Consider the following 19,334-nt stretch of genomic DNA (forward strand, 5'->3'; position numbering starts at 1 on the left):
CGATTCAAGTTTGGGGGTATGTTGAGTGGAATTTATGACACTTTATAACGTTCCATTAAGCTTTGAATTGGTGTATTTGTACTCAAGTTGTTGGTATTTTAATGTGTTTTCTAGTGTTTTTGTATTTCATGCATTAATCCGGGATTCAGGTGAATTAGCATTATTTTGGTGCTAATATGGTGTTAGGATGGTGTCCATGGAATAAAGCTCTGGAAACCAACTCATTGTAGCAAGAATTGAAGAAAAGCAGAATTTTCTCCAAGAACACAGCGCGCCCGCGCTGTCATAGCGTGCAGCCACGCCCAAACTACAGAGATGCAGCGCGCCTGAGCTGAAGAAGCGCGCGGCCGCGCCGGGTCGGGATTTTAAAATCCTGATTCTACTTGGCTTCTGTTTGGAGGAATTCTACTTTGCATGGGCTGCCATATATACTTAAATAAAAGACATTTTCAAAAAAGAGAGGTAACAGAGCGCAAGGAGAAGGCGTAAGAACACCGTTTTAGCACAATTCAACGAAGGCGAAGGAGATCTAGTTTATACTTGTGATTCTTTGTTATAAGTTGTAACGTTGGATGCTAGTTTTCTTATTCATGAATCTCTACTCTTATTTATACTTGGTTTATTATTTATTCAATATGAAGACTATGTTTATTATACCATGCTTTCATCGGAACCCACGTTGATGATGAGTCCAATTATGGGCTAATCGGTATCGTGGGGTTCTAGTGTATTTATTTATGGATTTCTTTAGTTGATTTGTTTTGATGCCTTAGTATGTGGTGATTATATGATAGCCTACTATTGGTTGTGCTTATTCTTCTTATGAGCGTCACGAACTTATAAGATAGCTTGTTAATTCTTAATAAAGCGAAAGTGAATTTAAGGTTTTAGAACTTGCCAAGCTAGCATAGGTTCATTTGTTATTGTTATGAATGATTCGTAGGTAATTTTAACCATCTTACTTGCCCTATGTAATCACGATAGATAACTTGTGCATTAAACCGTTATGTTGTCAAATTCTATAGACATATAGGGTCTCAATATAATTTGTGTCTATTCAGCTTATATCTCTTTTGTGGATGTTTGGTAGTATGATATTCGTACAACGAAAGTTGGAGTTTATCAGTTTCGTGTTATCTGATAGTCATCATCATTACATGTTAAGGTTAAGAACAAAAAGGCTATTGAATGAAGTACTTAATGAAGTTAAAATCCCATGTTTGTGTTATATATTATTCAACTCTCTTTACTCTCTTTAGTTAATGTTCTTTAGTATAATTCTCAATAGTTAATCGTAGTATAATCAAAACTCAAATTGTTATTTGTTTTAGCATTAAATAATAGCCATATCATTGTTGCATAAGTGCATAAATCACAAAGTTAATCTATACCAGTCCCTGTGGGAATGAACTAGAAATAATTCTATATTACTTGCGAAAGAGTATACTTGCGTGAATTTTAGCGCGTGTTTAGCGACTAACAAGTGGCAGTGGCAGTTGCTAGAGTGGAGTTGCAGTAGTGGTAGACAGAGCTCATATCTGGTTACATCAGGAGTTCTGTAGTTTATTTTATATGTACATTATGTTGTTGTAGTATGTAGTAGATGGAGGTTGTTATATCAGCCAATTTGTTTGTGTATTTGTATTGTTTAGTAGTTGGATATCAGTTGTACTAATTGGATTTTTGTGTGGTTGTTATATAGTAGCTTCTTTATTATGTTGTCCATTTTTATATACTTATGTTCTGTTATTATTATAGTTACTATTATTGTTGCTTGCGTGCTGATATTACTAGAATTTAGCCATTCAGTTTTGATGGATCCAATTAACTGAGGATGAGGATATTCTCATAGTGGCAGCACTCTCCTGACACATATGTATAAAATGTTTGGAGCATTCCATTTTCTTATATATTACTGCTATGTTTCAGGAGAATGCCACCTAAGAAGAATCCTCAACCCAACAATGGATCTGTTAGGGATCCCTCCATGAGTGAATTGATAGATTTGTTGCGTCAGCATCCTACTCAGCTGGCCCAACAACAACAACAACAATTTCAGCAGCAGCAACAACAGTTTTAACAGCAACAACTCATACAACAACAACAACAGCAAATCCAACAGCAACAGCTGCAAATCCAACAACAGTATCAGTTGAGGGGGACAACCTAAACTGTAGTTTTAAATCTTTCTAGGATGTAAAACCCCGAGAGTTTAAAGATGAAGTAGATCATGTTGCTGCCAGGATCTGGCTGAAGGAAATGGAGAAGGCTTTTGCTCACACCAAAGTGAGTGATGATTTAAAGACAGACTACGCTAGTTACTTTCTAAAGAATGATTTGAATTATTGGTGGGAGTCTACGCGAGCCTTGGAAGGAGCACATAACTATTCTTGGAAAAATATTTTCCGTACTGTCTCCAGAATCAGACGGAGATGGAATTTTTAGAGTTGAAGAAAGGAGATAGGAGTGTCACAGAATATGAAGCCAAGTTCACGGAACTAGCCTGAATAGTACCAGAGTATGTAAGTTCAGAAGCCCGGAGAGCAAAGCGGTTTCAACAAGGATTGAAGCCAGAGATTAGGAGTGGAGTTGTAGCTCTACAACTCAAGATATATACTTTGGTAGTTCAGGATGCCTTAGTGATAGAAAGTGATCAGAGGTTAGCTGCTAAAGAAATAGGTAAAAAAAAGAGAAAGTTTGAAGGTGGGCCTACAAAGTCAAAACAAGGAGAAGCAAGCCAAAAGTTTTCGCGACGGTTTAGAAGGACTAGAGACAGGAAATTCAGGAAACATAATTTCCCACAAGTTAGGCCGAGTACTACCTCAGTCAGTTCTACTCTGACAAAGTCCAACAAGCTGGTGATCGATTATAAGACATGTGGAAAGAAGCACAGTGGTCAGTGCAGAGAGAATCTCAATTGTTTCAAGTGTGGCCAGAAGGGTCATTATTCTACGGAGTGCAAGTCTGAGAACCAAGGAGTCACATGTTTCAGTTGTGGTAAAGTGGAGCACATTGTTAGGAATTGCAAATCAGCTACACAGCGCAATATAGGAGGAAGTGCATCTCAAGGACTGGCAACAAGTACAGCTAGAGCCAGAACTTTCAAAATGACCAAAAAAGCCACAACTCAGGATTTTGATGTAGTCGCAGGTACCCTTTCTCTTAATTCTGTTCCTGTTAACGTTCTATTTGATTTAGAAGCATCTAAATCTTTCATATCCATGAACTATATGAATAAAATGCAATTAATGTTGGAAGACATATATAAACCTTTGACCATAGAAGTGGCCAATCAAGATAAGGTACCTGTAAGCCAATTTTTCCCTAAGTGCTCAATAGATATTTCAAGCCATTATTTTCGCGCCAACATAATACCTTTTGAGTTAGGAGAATTCGATATTATTCTAGGCATGGATTGGTTGTCTCTATATAAGGCAAGTATTGATTGCAAATAGAAGAGAATTGTTATATACAACAGATAATGTAAGGATAAGTTATCAAGGACAGAAGCAAGACAAGAAATTTTTCTCAGTAATCCAAGCAAAGAAATTGTCAAGGCAAGGATGCGAAGCATATTTGGCTCATGTGATGGATATCAAGAAAGAGGCACCTACTCTGGATGAGATTCCAATAGTAAGAGAATATCCTGACCTTTTTCTGGAAGAATTTCCAGGAGTACAACCTGATCGAGAAATAGAGTTCTCTATTGATTTAATACCAGGAGCAGAGCCAGTTTCTAAAGCTCCATATCGAATGGCTCCAGTGGAAATGAAAGAATTGGTCAAACAACTTCAAGAGCTATTAAACAAAGGAGTCATTCGACCAGGTGTTTCTCCGTGGGGTGCTCCAGTGTGATTTGTGAAGCAGACGGATGGAAGTATGAGGTTATGTATTGATTATAGTGAACTGAACAAGTTGACCATCAAGAATAAGTATCCCTTACCAAGGATTGATGATTTATTTGACCAGCTTAAAGGAGCATGTTGTTTTTCAAATATCGACCTGAGATCTGGCTACCACCAACTAAAGATCAATCTTGAAGATATACCCAAGACTGTGTTCAGAACAAGGTATAGCCATTATGAGTTCTTAGTGATGTCATTTGGATTGACCAATGCACTAACGGCTTTTATGGATTTAATGAACCGGGTGTATAAGGAGTACTTGGATTAGTTTGTTATTGTATTTTTGATGACATCCTCCTTTATTCAAAGATTCAATAAGATCAGGAAATACACCTGAGGATTGCCTTCCAAAGGTTAAGAGAAAAACAACTGTACGCGAAGTTTTCCAAGTGTGAGTTCTGGTTGAAAAAAGTATAATTTCTTGGACATGTGGTAAGAAAGGAAGGTATCAAGGTAGACCCTGTAAATATTAAAGCCGTTTCTAAATGGGAACAACCAAAGACTCCGACAGAAGTGAGAAGTTTCTTGGGGCTAGCAGGATATTATCGAAGATTTGTAAAAGAATTCTCTAAGATCGCAGCTCCGTTAACCAAGCTAACTACGAAGAACGAGAAATTTATTTGGACGGAGAAGTGTGAAGGAATTTTCTAGGAACTGAAGAAGAGACTAGTATCAGCTCCAGTATTAGCATTACCAGATGAGACGGGGAACTTTGTGATATATAGCAACGCTTCTTTAAAAGGATTGGGTTGTATATTGATGCAACACGATAAAGTCATTTCCTATACATCCAGACAACTAAAGCCTCACGAGCAGAAGTATCCAGTCCATGATCTCAAATTAGAAGCTATAGTTTTTGCATTGAAATTGTGGAGATATTATCTATATGGAGAAAAGTGTGATATTTACACAGATCATAAGAGCTTAAAGTATATATTCACTCAGAAGGACTTGAACATGAGACAAAGAAGATGGTTAGAACTAATTAAAGACTATAATTATTCTATTAACTATCACCTAGGTAAGACCAATGTGGTGGCAGATGCCTTGAGCAGAAAAAAGAGGTTGAATATAGTTCAGATTGTAGAAGAGTTAGCACAAGACATGGAAAAGATGGAGATTAAAGTTCGAGTACAAAAGAAAGATAAGGAGCAATTATATGAGACTATGTTTCAACCAGCATTGATGGATAAAGATTAAAAGGTGTCAAGAGGGAGTTATGTAGCAATAATTGGATAATCAGACAGGAGAAGAACTTTTTACCCAAAAGGATAACCAAGGTATATTTAGAGTTTCTTCCAGAATCTGGATTCCCAATGTGACGGAACTGAAGAATTATGTTTTACGTAAAGCGCACAACTCTCGGTTTTCTATCCACCCCGGGAGCACTAAATGTATCAAGATTTAAAGAAAAACTTCTGGTGGCCAGGAATGAAGAAAGAAATTGCAAATTGGTTTAGTAAATGTCACGTGTGCCAGAATGTGAAAGCAGAACACCAAAGGCCGAGCGGATTATTACAACCCTTAGAGATTCCCCAATGGAAATGGGAAGAGATTGCAATGGATTTTGTAGTAGGATTTCCAAGGACTAGAGCAAATCACAACGTTATTTGGGTAATCATCAACAGATTGACAAAGTCAGCACATTTCCTCCCTATCAAAGAAAGATAGTCTTTGGAAAAGTTAGTTAAGTTGTATTTGGATGAAATAGTGACCAAGCATGGAGTACCTGTTTCCATTGTATCAGATCGAGACCCGAGATTCAATTCAAGGTTTTTGACTAAGTTTCAAGAATGTCTAGGAACCAAGCTGAATATGAGTACCTCCATCATCCCCAGACAGACGGTCAGAGTGAGAGAACCATCAAGACAATAGAAGATATGTTAAGAGTTTGTGCTTTGGATTTTAAGGGAAACTGGGATGTTAAGACATGAAGATTGGAGATATAGACAAGTCACTTCTTCACTAGAGAACTCAAAGTTATCGACAAGTCAACATTCATTAGAGAACTCTGAGTTATCGATAAGTCAAATTCCAGTAGAGAACTCAGAGATATCGATAGGCCAAAATTTAGTAGAGAACTTTGAGTTATCAACAAGTCAAATTTTACTGAGAAACTCTGAGTTATCGATAAGTCAATAAGCCACTAGAGAACTCAGAGATATCGATAAGTCAAAGTGAAGATATGGAGACTAGAGACCTCGACAAGCCAAATTCTCTTATAGAGAACTTAGTGACCTCTATAAGTCAAATTTACAATGGAGTATTAGAGATCTCGATAAGCCAATATACTTATCGAGATGTCAAGTTCTCTATAGACTAAACTGGAGATCTCGAGGTAAAATCTCAAAGTACAAAATTACAGACCAGTTCAATATCCAAGATTTACAATCAATAAAAAATCCAACCAGCTGGATTGACAAGTCTACAAAAAGCAGCTTGAAGAGTGTGCAAGATCAAGGGTGAAGATTAACTGACAAAGGAAGATCTAAGTTAACACAGTATGCAAAGATATGCTAAGCCATAAATGGAAGATATACTTTTCCTTCAATGGAAATGACAAGTGACAGTTTACTAAAGTTAATAGCATGTCTTATTATACACTGTGTAAACCAGCAGTTAACTAAATTATAAAGTTAACACTGGTCCTTTGTTAGTTGTAACAATTTAGATCAGGAACTCTTGTATTCTCTCAAGAAAGCAGCTAAGCTCGTTATCAACAAAGAGCCTAAAAATTTTACAATAAAGCATTCTTAATTTTTAATATAAAATTAAGTGAGTTTTGAAAGATCTGTGTTCTTTATTATTGCATGTTTAATTTCTGCATCAACACATTTCGCTACAATAATTGAATTACTTTATTCACAACGAAAATAGTTCAAGAAAAGCATAAAAACACAAAAAAACATTCACCCCCTGTGTGTAATTCATTACCTAACAAGTGGCATCAGGGCAGAATCTGAAAGTAAACAGATTCAAGGTCTTGGAAGAATGAATAAATAGAAAATCAGTAGCATCAAAATTCCTACCTTTGACAAAGCTAACTACACTCTTTGGAAAAAGAAAATGTTGTTGTTTATCAAAATGGCCAATCCACTCTATATTCAGATTCTAAAAAATGGGCCCTTCACTCATATGGTTAGAGTTGAAGAATCAACATATAGTGATATGGTCATTCCAGCTCATCATACTCCAAAAGACCCTTCTGAGTACACTGAGCCTAAAAAGGAGAAAGTTTCCCTGGAGAGTGACAATGTAATGTACAACAACATTGTCAACTATGACACTGCCAAGCAAATTTGGGAAAAGATTGAAATACTCTGTGAGGGAACTGAGGAAGTTAGATCTAATCAAAGAAGGATACTGATTTCATAATATGAGGGTTTCATGGCCAAGCCAAAAGAATGTATCACTGATGTATTTGAAAGGTTCAATAAGCTGATAAATGACTTGCAACTCCATGACCAATACTATGAAGCTGAAACGAACTTGAATTTTTTGCTCACACTCCCTGATCATTTGGAACAGAAAATCTCAGTAATCAGAGAAGGGAAAGATCTAAGCAGAATAACACTGGAAGTTCTTTATAGAATCTTGAAAACTTATGAATTAGAAAAAATCAAAGAAAATCATTAAGAACTGGAAAAGGGCATGTTGTAAATGGTTCAAGTGCTCTAATTTTCAATAAAAGTCAGACCTCTAATGATGAGCCAAGATCTCAAACTCCAGTTACCTCAACAAGTGAGCAAAGAACAAATGATTCACAAGAACAGGTCATTCTGGAACTGGAAGAAGATGAGTACTACACCTTGGATGAACATGATGAGCTTGATCAGTCAATGGCCTATCTGGAAAAAAAAGTTCTCTAACATTAGAGTAAATAAGCCAAGATCCTTCAAGGGTAAAGGACATTCTTTCAACAAAGACATCAGCTGGAAAGGAAAAGGGAAGTACACATCTGATAGCAAAAATGGTTACAAAACTGGATCTGTTGACAGATCAAAGATAAGGTGCTTCAACTGTGATGAACTAGGCCATTTAGCTACAGAATGCAGGAAACCCACGAAGGCAAGGAAGGACAAAGTGTATCTTGAACTGGAAGCAAATTATGAAGCTCTTCTGAAAAAACAGCAAAGCAAAGCTTATATTGCAGTGGGAAAAAGTTGGGATGATTCTAATAATGATGAAGATGAGGAAGTTGGAAATTATGATTTAATGGACTTGGAGCAAGGAGAATCATCCTCATCAAAATCATAGGTACCAATTTTCACTACCATTGATTTAAATGCGAGTCAATATAAGGAAAATGTAGAAAAGATGAGCACAGAAATCTTTCACATACATACAAGTATGGTTGCTGCTAATGAAGAAGTTAGCAGACTGACAAATATAAATGAGAAGCTTGAAAGTGAGAAATAAGAAGTTGAATTATTGTTGGTGGAGCTTAAAACTGTAAGACAAGAAAATGCATATCTGAAGAACAAGCTCAAGTGTGCAAGTGAAATTTAAGCAGTGCTAAGGGAGAAGCTGGAAAAGAATGAAGTTAAATTGAAATCCTTCAAGAATGCATTTGAGTTAATTGGACAGTACCATGAGAAAAATAAGCCATGTGCAAACATTTCTATTGTTCTTGATTATGATGCCTTGAACAATAAAAAGAAAGATATATGTGACAAAGAAAAAGTAACAGAAAATGAAAATGTTCCGGCAATACTGAAAAAGGTTGTTTGACCTATGTTCAAGGCATGGAAGTTAATTTCAGTGAAGAAGAGTTGATTATCAAGCAAGAAAATGCTGATGAAGGCAACTCCATCTTCCAAAGCTGAAGAGAAGCTCATGGACAAACAAAGTTCCAAGACACCTGTCAAAGAGACCAAGACTGAAGATGCAAGAAAGAAAAAGAAAAATAGAAATGGGAAAATTGGGATAAACAAAAGTAATAATTTTGCTTATGTTGCAGATGCTCCAAGAAAGAAGTGTGAAAAATGTGGCTCTGTGAATCACCTAACTCACCTGTGTAAAAAGGTTGTTAGCAAACCAGCTGAAGGAGTCTGCAAATATAATGAAGCATATGCAAATAATCCCTACTCATTTTGTGACAAGTTTGACTGTATCCCTTGCAACTTGAAAGTGATAAAAAGTTGTCACAAATTAAGAGTAGACCTCAAGGAAGCAAAAATTGGGTCTACAGCAGATAGGGAAAATGCACAAAAATCATTGAATTCTATTTTATCTGAAACAACTCATTCTATTTCTGCTAAATCAGTTAATAAGAAGAAAGTACCCAACACTGCTTAGGTTGCTAAACACACTTAAAACTCATTATATGCAGGGAAAAGTGAAGAACGTCATATGGATCATTGACAGTGGATGTTCCAGCCATATGACAGGTGATAAGGCCCTGCTATCACAGTTTGAGAAGAAGGCTGGCCCTTTGGTGACCTTTGGAGATAACCGCAAAGGATTCACAATGGGATACGGCAAGATTATTTCTGAAAATATTGTCATTGATGATGTAGCACTAGTAGCTGGCCTTAAAGTGAATCTTCTCAGTGTTAACCAATTTGCAGACAAAGGTTTTGAAGTCTTATTCAACAAAGAAGAATGCACTTTTATCAGCAAGAAAACTCGTGAAGTTGCTCTGAAAAGAGCAAGGACAGGAAGCTTATTTGTTGCATACTTAGACTCAACAAATAAGGATGGAATTTGTTGCTTCTAACCAAGGCATCAGAAGAACAAAACAAGATATGGCACAAGAAGTTGTCTCACTTAAATTTTAAGGCAATTAACACCTTGGTCAAAAAGGAGTTAGTAAGAGACATGCCTAAACTGGAGTTTGCTCAAGTTGAAATTTGTGAAGCTTGTCAGAAAGGAAAAATGAAAAGATCAAGTCATAAGTCAAAAACTGTGAATTTTATAAGTGCACCATTACAACTTATCCACATGGACTTGTTTGGACCAATAAATGTCTTATCAATTTCAAGAAACAAACATGCACTTGTGATGGTGGATGATTTCTCAAGATACACTTGGGTAGAGTTCATGCACTCTAAGGATGAGACTCCACACATCATAATTAAGAACATCAAGAAGACAGAAAAACAGGCTGAAGATCACAATTGTGTAAAAAGATTGAGAAGTGACAATGGAACAGAATTCAGAAATGCAATTTTGAATGAATTCTGAAAAAACAAAGGCATTGTTCAAGAATTTTCAGCTATTAAAACACCTCAACAAAATAGAGTAGTTGAAAGGAAGAACAGAACATTGATGAAAGCTCATGGGAATGGAAGCTCATCTCAAACACTTGAATTTGATATCACAAACTTAGGGGGAGAAAGAGAAGAAGGATCTAGCAGTCATACCAATAATGAAGAAAATGATGAAAACATAAGTCAACAAACTCATACAAAGAAGTGGGATAGAAGTCACACTAGAGAAGCAATTATTGGTGATCATACTGTTGGTGTGAGGACTAGAAGTGCAACTGCTAATGAGTGCCTACATGCATGCTTTTGGTCTCAAATAGAACCCAAGAAAACTGAAGAACTCTAATGGATCCTGATTGGATATCTGCAATGCAAGAGGAGCTTAATTAGTTTGAAAGGAACAAAGTTTGGGAGTTAGTTCCTGCACCAAAGAATAGAAACATTATTGGAACAAAATGGGTGTTCAGGAACAAGATGGATGAAAATGGTATAGTTACCAGAAATAAGGCAAGGTTGGTTGCAAAAGGCTACTCACAAGAAAGAATTAATTATGATGAAACTTTTGCTCCAGTTGCAAGACTTGAAGCAATAAGGATTTTTCTAGCATTTGGTGCACATTCAAATTTAAAAGTGTATCAAATGGATGTCAAGAGTGCCTTCCTAAATGGTGAGTTAGAAGAAGAAGTTTATGTGCAACAACCACCTGGCTTTAAAGATCCAGAATTTCCAAATTTTGTGTAAAAATTACGCAATGCTTTATATGGACTAAGGCAGGAATCTAGAGCTTGGTATGATACATTTTCAAGATTCCTACTAAAACATGGCTTTACTAGAGGTACTATAGATAAGACTCTCTTCTACAAGAAACATGGTGAATTTATGATTCTAGTTCAGATCTATGTGGATAATATCATCTTTGGTTCTACAAATGAAAAGTTTTTCCAAAGATTTTATAAGCTTATGTAGAGTGAATATGAAATGAGTATGATGGGGAAATTAAGTTACTTTCTTGGACTACAAATCAGTCAAAGAAATGATGGAATCTTCATCAGCCAAACTAAGTATGTCAATGATTTATTGAAAAAATTTGGTATGGTTGATTGTTCACCTGCTTCTACACCTATGTCTACAGCAATGAAGTTTGATGAAGATAGAAAAGGCAAGAGTGTAGATATATCAAGCTATAGAGAAATGATTGGATCATTGTTTTACTTAACTGCAAGTAGACCAGACATCATGTTTGTAACATGTCTATGTGCAATGTAAAAACCCAAATTTTTGGACATCAGTAAAAGACTTTATGAATAGTAACCTTGCGGTTTAATAAAAACTTTTGCGACCACACCATATACGAGTTTTTTATTTAAGATTCCAAGTTGATATTATGATTATACGTACCAAATGAGTGTATATAAATGCTATTAGTTTTTGAAGAAAACGAACTTTGAAAAATGACCATATTTACGAATCATAGAGGATTACGAGGATCACAATATAATTATGAATTTAAAACCCTACATATTTATATCCAAGTATGATAATTCAAAACATAAAGAATAAATACGAAAGGATTTACGTCATGAACTATTTACGAGAAATTATTACGAAAATATTTAAACGACCGCGCGAACGCGTAAACGATTAAATAAATGTAACGCAATAAACTAACCATGGTAGAAAAGTAACCATGGTTACTTTATCAAATAGTGATATAAGGTATAGGATGATCAACCAAGGGCTAGCAAATAGTAAGCTAAAGAGCTAAGTTAAGTAGCTTAGCTTGTAAACTACAAAGGCTAGCTAGTTTTGTCTCAAGATTTGGCAACCAAGATCAAATCCTAGGATATATACTAAGGATTAACAATAAACTACAAGCTATCACAAACATTATTTCAAGAAGCTCCCAAGAAGCAACACAAAATTTCTCTCCTTCTCTCTCTAAACCTCTCCATTCGGCCCTTTTCTTTAAAACAAGGAAATCGATTTCAAATCTTCAAGTTCTAGCCATGGATAAATCCTCCCATTAATTCTCAAGCTTCCTCCCAACCAAACTAAGGTAAGATAAATCTTTGAGCTCTTTTTATCAAGGTTTGATGGGTGAAATAAATTCAACAAAGATGAGAATGAATAGTGTGAATAGTAACTCTTCTTTGGTTTCTTGATTTTAATGGATGTTTTAGGTTCCAAAAACCATACTAAGCTCTCCCAAGACTTCACCATCATCAAAAAAACATCTCAAGTCTCAAGAAAGGTATAAATCTTTGACCCAACCTTATTTAAGATTTAAGTTCAAGATCCTTTTAGAATATAGTTGTAAACCTAGTTTTGGTGGGAGTATTGTTGTAATCTTGATGCTTAGCTAAGTAGATTTAAGATTGTTTGTTGTTTCCTCAAGAACATGATGTTCTTGAGAGGGGTTAGTTAGGTGATGATGATATGTTGATTGTTCGTGGTAGTATAATGATTTAAGGCATAAACGAAACTTCGATCATAACCGTAATCTCGCTAAAGCAAACAAAATGTAACTTTAAGTTTCTGCAGAAAGTCCCAAAGATGTAAACTGTAGTTTCTTCAAAAATAACCCTTTATTATGATATAAAATGTTATAAGGATCATTTGGGTGCTTGAATTGTAATAACCCAAATTTTTGGGAAATTTTGAAACCCTTATGAATAGTGTTTTTGCTGAATGAGAAAACTTTTCATGCCACACTATATAGGGGTTCTGATATGGATATTCTGAGATTTTATTAGTACTTTATATGGGATATAAGTGTATGTAAAGATCGTCAGAATCCAAATCCGAACACTTTGATTTTTTTCCGGAAATCCAATAGATACGGAAAGAATTGAGTATAAGGTAACAGGATAAAAGGATTTAAATTAAAGGATTATAATAGAGGATCATAAAAAGGAATATAATGTATTGAGAAAGGTTAAGGGAACCTAAGTAATAAGATCCCGGGTATGATCCCTCAAACGATAAACGAAAACGAAAGTTAAGCGAACAGTATAACAGACCAGCGGTCATTAGGCAAACAATTAGGAAGTTAATCAAAGAGATTAGAGAGGATGATGTCACCCAACCAATGAGAAGAGGACAAGGAGGGGAGGATGACATCATGAGGGTGACACAAGCATGACATGGGAAGGAGGGAGATGTGGTGGCTTTTTAACCACACAAAATCAAGGGCAACTAGGTAATTTAATAAAACAAACACAAAAATCAAACCAGCCAAGCCAAGCAAATCATTTTTCATCAAAATCAAAAAGAAACCAAGGCATTGTTCTTCATGCTCTCGGCCAAAACAGAACCAGCACACTAAAACTGCTGTATTTCCTTCATTTCTCACTCAAATATTGTGTTCTATAGCTCATTGGAAAGGTATTGAGATGGCCTACAACTATTGTTCACAAGTCTCGTCCAAATAATTATGGTAAGACCCTCATTTTTACAGTTCTTTAAATCGGACTTTTAGAAACTTCAAAGCCTAACTTTGTGTTCTTGATTTCTTTGGAAAGATCAAGCTTGTAGGAGGCTCCCTAAGGCTTCCTAGCAACTTAACACCTCCCAAGGAAGGTATAAACTTCAAACCCTAGCCTTTACTTTATTTGTTAGTAAGCTTAATGGTTGGTTTTGTGAAATGAGAAGCATGGATTGTGATTATTAGTAGTTTGGTTTGATTTGGAAGTGTTTTGGTAATTGAAGCTTGATTATAGTTCATAGGTCTTGATTGTGGTTGTTTGAGTTGAAAACCTTGGAGATTATGGACTGATTTGGTATGGTTTAGGTGAAGTTTTGTTGTATTGATGGTTATGAGTTGGTTTGTGGTTAATTGGAGTAGTTTAAACATTGGTAATCGCGTAAACATAGCCGTCGTAATGTCCGATTTACTTTAGACTGCTTTTGTTCATAACATTTGGACCCGAGAACACCCTGATATATTTTGACCATTGCCATGTTTAGATAGCTCATGTTACGAGCTTCGTTTTGATATGTAGTTCATTTGATTCCGATGTACGGTTTAGGAGAAACGACCGTTTCAAGTAACGGCGTTTCACGAACGAAACTTTTCCCCTCGCTTTACTTTGAAACATAGGTTAAAGACCAAAAAGGGTTAATTAATGTATGAAACATTTATGGTAAGTGTGTTAGGCAGTTGGTAAGACACTCGCGAAGGAATCGCCTTAAAACTCGTAAAGGTTAAATTATTAAAAATGGTGGAGCCGAGGGTACCCGAGTGACTTAAGCAAATCAGTAAGCGCAAAACAAGCGTTAGAGTCTAAGTTAGTTAAAGTATAGATTTACAAGTGACTTTGGTTTAATTCTAACTTACTTGTTGTTTATAGGTTACCAGACTCGTTCCGAGCTTTTTTTTCACCCCAAGTCGCTCAGGCAAGTTTTCTATCCGTTATACTGTTGTTGTGATGTATATATGTATATGCATTATCTTGCGATAGATGCATGTTGGTTAATTAGCAAATGTTGCGATATATTGAAGCATGCTGATATGGTATATATATGCATGCCTGTTTCGTATTCTTGCCAAATATATCTGTTGGTTCAGTTGATAATACCTATGCTAGAGAATAGAAGTAATTTGCATATACCCTTAGTATAGGGACCCAAAGGTGAAAACATTTTCTAAAACCGGGAGTCGAGGATCCCGAGTAGATTTTATATATATATATATATATGTTTATTGTTTTCAAACCTATTAATCGAATAAGGTTTATTCGATAACTTGATTTTATTAATGAATATTATCTTGAATATTCATTCGAGGACTTATGACTCCTTTATATTATTTATTGAATATTACTTGGATATTCATTTGAGGATGTATGACTCCTTTATTTTATTTAATGAATATTATTTATAATATCCATTTGAGGGCTTATGACTCAGCTTATTTTATTTATTGAATATTATTTGAATATTCATTTGAGGATCTATGACTCCGATTATTTGCTGAGATATATTCTTTATTTTATTAAAGAATAAGGTGTCGATAATCAAACTCACTTTTGATTATTCAAATAAAGATAGTACTTTCGTATAGGTATATCTTTGGTTATTTAATATTCATTTCAAGTATAAGTTTTAAAACTTCTACTTCAATTATTTTTATAAAGATTATTCTTTATGGGAATATTATTTAAATAATAATATTCAGATATTTTCTAATATATTGGGACTGATTTACCTTGTTAAATCAGCATTACTCCAAACATTCTTAAAAATGTTTTGCGAGTCTTCAAAATGATTTTTAAAAGTTAGAGCGGATCCCAAAACTCATTTTTATATTTAAGATCCTCCTTTCGAAGGGGATTTAAATACTCGCTCAAAACCTGAGGGATCCGGCTCTGTGGTGTGTTTTATATTCGCAACAAGGTTGTTGTTTTGATAAATGAATTGATTACTTACCCAACACCCGGGAAGTAAAATTCTTGGAACAAGTTAATCCATTAACAGGCATCGCCTGGGAAATATCGGTGAGTTTTCCTTTCCAACTAGATACGACTTCTTGGTGGAGCCGTATCAACAAGTTTCTACTTGGGGAAAGGGGGAACGAGCTTTACGTTTCAGAGTCATGGTATTCATCTGAACTAGGAGTGGCGTAAGTGGTCGAGTGGCGCCGGCCCAGCCTTATTATATTGGCCCAAATGGCCTGGAAGTTCCGCTAAGGCGGTCCATTCCTTAGGAGTTCAGTGTTCGGTTGACAAGTAAATCCGACAGGTTCTCCTCTACATGTAGAAAATGGTGGGGTTGCACTACTACGACTGATCATCGTAAGTGGTCTTCCTGGCGCGGCAAACTCCCGTAATGAGTTCATCATCCAGTTGGATATTTCTGCAACACTACCCAGAGCACTTCGATAGAAAGGCTACGGTTGGGCGATTGTTGAGTGTTGGCAGGGTCAAGTTTTCAAAATGATGTTTGCATCAAATGAAGTATCTCGTAACTTCATTTTATTTTGATGATATTTTAAAGATTTAATCTATTCAAATCTGGTCTTGTAGTCTCATCCATGTGATGAACTTTGGAAACTAATTATAACTTGAATGGTGGTAGTTCAAGTAGTATTTGGAAAAGATATAAGTATATTGGAGTATCTTGTAACTTCATCTTTTAAACTTATATCTAGTAAATGATTATCTTATGCATGACAAAGATTTTCAGAAAAACGTTGAGACAAGGTTAGATATATGAGATCACCTTGCAACGATATTTTTATACAGTTATACACTGGAACTCTGTGTGTATTATGCATGGAAGAGGACTTCCAATATTTTGAAAAGTATATATGTATATATATACTGAATATTTTGCGACTTCATCGCATTAAGATATCATCTTGGTTCATTTCTTTTGACCAAGACCTTCATGAGTACTATGAGAAGGCTCATATATGGTTAATCATTATACATATTATTTTGGTGGGCTTGCTGCTCACCCTTGCTTTCTTCTTTCATCACACAACATCAGATAGACAAGATGAACAGGACCAAGCTCCCAATTCGCGAGCGGATAGGAAACGTTCCGCAGCTTCCTATAGGCGTTGATGTCGCTGTAGCTGAGGTAGGAACTACCAATAGGCTAGGCTTTCAACTTTTGATGTATCAGATTATGTTTATTTATGAATTGTAATAATGGCAAAGAAATGTAAATTTATTCAGAAAACCTTTTAAGGTGTATTGGAAGATAATTGTGGAATAAAATGACTTGTGGTTATTTTTGGATGTTCATCTCTGAGACTATAACGTGTGGTGTGTGTGTTTATTGTGGGGTCACAGTACAGAGTAGTTGAGTAATTATTAAGATTGGGTGTTATTAAGGGAAATGGAACTCGTGACAACCCGGATCCCCGACCCCGGATTTGGGGGTGTTACAGAAGTGGTATCAGAGCTAAGCGTTATAAACCTCAGAGATGATGGGACGTTAAGATAATAAGTTCACTAAGATAATAAGAACTCTTGCCAAGTTCATAGTCGGACTACCTAACGTAGTACTGATAGTTAAAACCCTTATGGGAACCCTTATAAATGTAGCGATAGAAGCGTAGTTCGTTATCGTATAGAGTAGCGGGACTCCGAACCCTGAGGTTGAGGAGCAACAGCGCGATGATGTTTTATTACTAATTGGAGATCGGATTGTGGATCCGATAGAGTGTCCTAATGCAGGATCGGATGATGTTGATATTGAGGATGTAGCGGTTGAGGATGTTGTCCTAGATGGGATTGTTGCTGAGGAGGATCTCGTGGAGGATCCTGACAAGAATGAATAAAGGACCACTGATGAATTGATGACCATAGTTAGGGCAACTCCCAGAGGTAGGATTGGTCGGTCACTACCGGAGGTTCGTTCAAGTTTGTAAAGATAGTAGCCCCTTTAACGCGGCTTACTCGTAAGACTGAGAAGTTTGAATGGACAGAGAAATGCGAGAACAACTTTTAAGAACTGAAGCAGAGGTTGGTGATGGCCCCTATGCTGGCATTGCTGGATGGAAAAGGAGATTTTGTGAAGTATAGTGACGCTTCGCACAAGGGCATTAGGGTGCGTGCTTATGCAGCACGGTAAGGTAATCGCGTACATGTCAAGACAATTAAGGTAATATGAAATTCGATATCCCCGCCCATGAGCTTAGGCTCGTGGCAATAGTTTTACCCTAAAGATTGGAGGCACTACTTGTATGGAGAGAAGTGCGAGAATTACCCAAGCCATAAGTGCTCTAGTACATTTTCACGTAGAAAGAGCTCAACATATGCCAGAGGAGGCAGTTAGAGCTAATCAAGAATAATGATTGGGAGATTCTTTATCATTCGGGGAAAGCCAATGTGGTGGCTGATGCCCTTAGTAAAAAGGAGAGACTCAAGATGATAATGTCTTTGGGAGAGTTTATAAGAGATTTTGGAAATAGTAGTGAAGGTAACCGGAGCCGGTACCGAAAAGCTGTTTGAGATTGCAATAGAGACCGAATTATTGGAAAAGAGCATACGGTGCCAGAGAAAGATGATAAGGGAATAATGAGGTATTTCTATAGAATTTGGGTTCCGAAAGTTCAAGAGCGTAAGGATGAGAACTTTGATGAGAGCCATAGTTTGAGGAATAAGATTTAGAGCAAACCCTGAACGTGATAGTCAGGGAGGTCGCCATCAAGATAGAAGGAACCCATGACATAATGGAGTGGAAAATGAGGATTTTAAATTAAAAGATGACCCCAATTATGGGGAGTAGGATGAAACATTTCATACTAAGGAAACAGAAAGTCGAGTAAGGAAAGGAGACCCGAGACGGTACTCCTATATGGAAATTCATGGACCTGTCTAGACAGAACTTAGACTATTATCCCCAACCACCACCTTGAGGAAACAATGTGATAGGAAATTCTTTCAGGACCTGTAAGTCTCTAAGCTCTCAGAGTTCCAAGGAACAGGTTGACCCAGTCGAGGCAAGAGCCTGGCTAAAGGAATAGAGGAATCATTTGAGATTCTGAATGATTGACGAATCACAAAAGACTGTTTTTGTCACTTACCCTCCTAAGAGAGAGACCACCCGCTGGTGAAAGGCCAAGGAAGGCACGGAGCCAGAGGTTAGAATAAACTGATTTAAGTTCAGTCAATTGTTTTCGGGAAAGTAATTCCCAAGGTTATGGAGATAGTGTAAAAGCTTTAGAGTCAGAACAAAGGCAGACGAGTATGATAAATTATGAATCTAAGTTGTAAAAGTTGTTAAGATTCGTTCTGAAGACGCGAATCCAGAATGACGGGATATTTGAAATCAATGCTTATGTTGTGTTGGTTCATGAAATAATGATAAGAGAAAGGAAAATAAAAAGGAATTGAAGTGGAAAAGAATATAAAGGCAACAGAGTTTGAGGAATGATAAGGGAGTTGGGTATGAGGAAACCCTAAAGACTCATATTAATAGAAATAGAAAAGTATATGATCGTCATGATGAGGGTGATTCACCATGAGTTAAAGTTGACGGTTGAAGGCATAAGAGATGCATATATTTTATCCCCTTTAAGTTGGGAGGATTCGAGGAAACATTGAGATAGTTCGAAGGATAAACAATGAGATGCAGATAGACTGAGGAGACAAGGAAGTAAGAAATTAGGAAAATTGGATGAAGGAAGTGACCTTCAAGAATGTGAAGTGTAAGACCGGTGGCTTGATACCCAGAAAGGGAGACGCCAGGTATGAAAGATATCCCAATA

The sequence above is a fragment of the Apium graveolens genome, chromosome 9, assembly GCF_009905375.1.
Source record: "Apium graveolens cultivar Ventura chromosome 9, ASM990537v1, whole genome shotgun sequence".
In the NCBI taxonomy this organism is placed as follows: Eukaryota; Viridiplantae; Streptophyta; class Magnoliopsida; order Apiales; family Apiaceae; genus Apium; species Apium graveolens.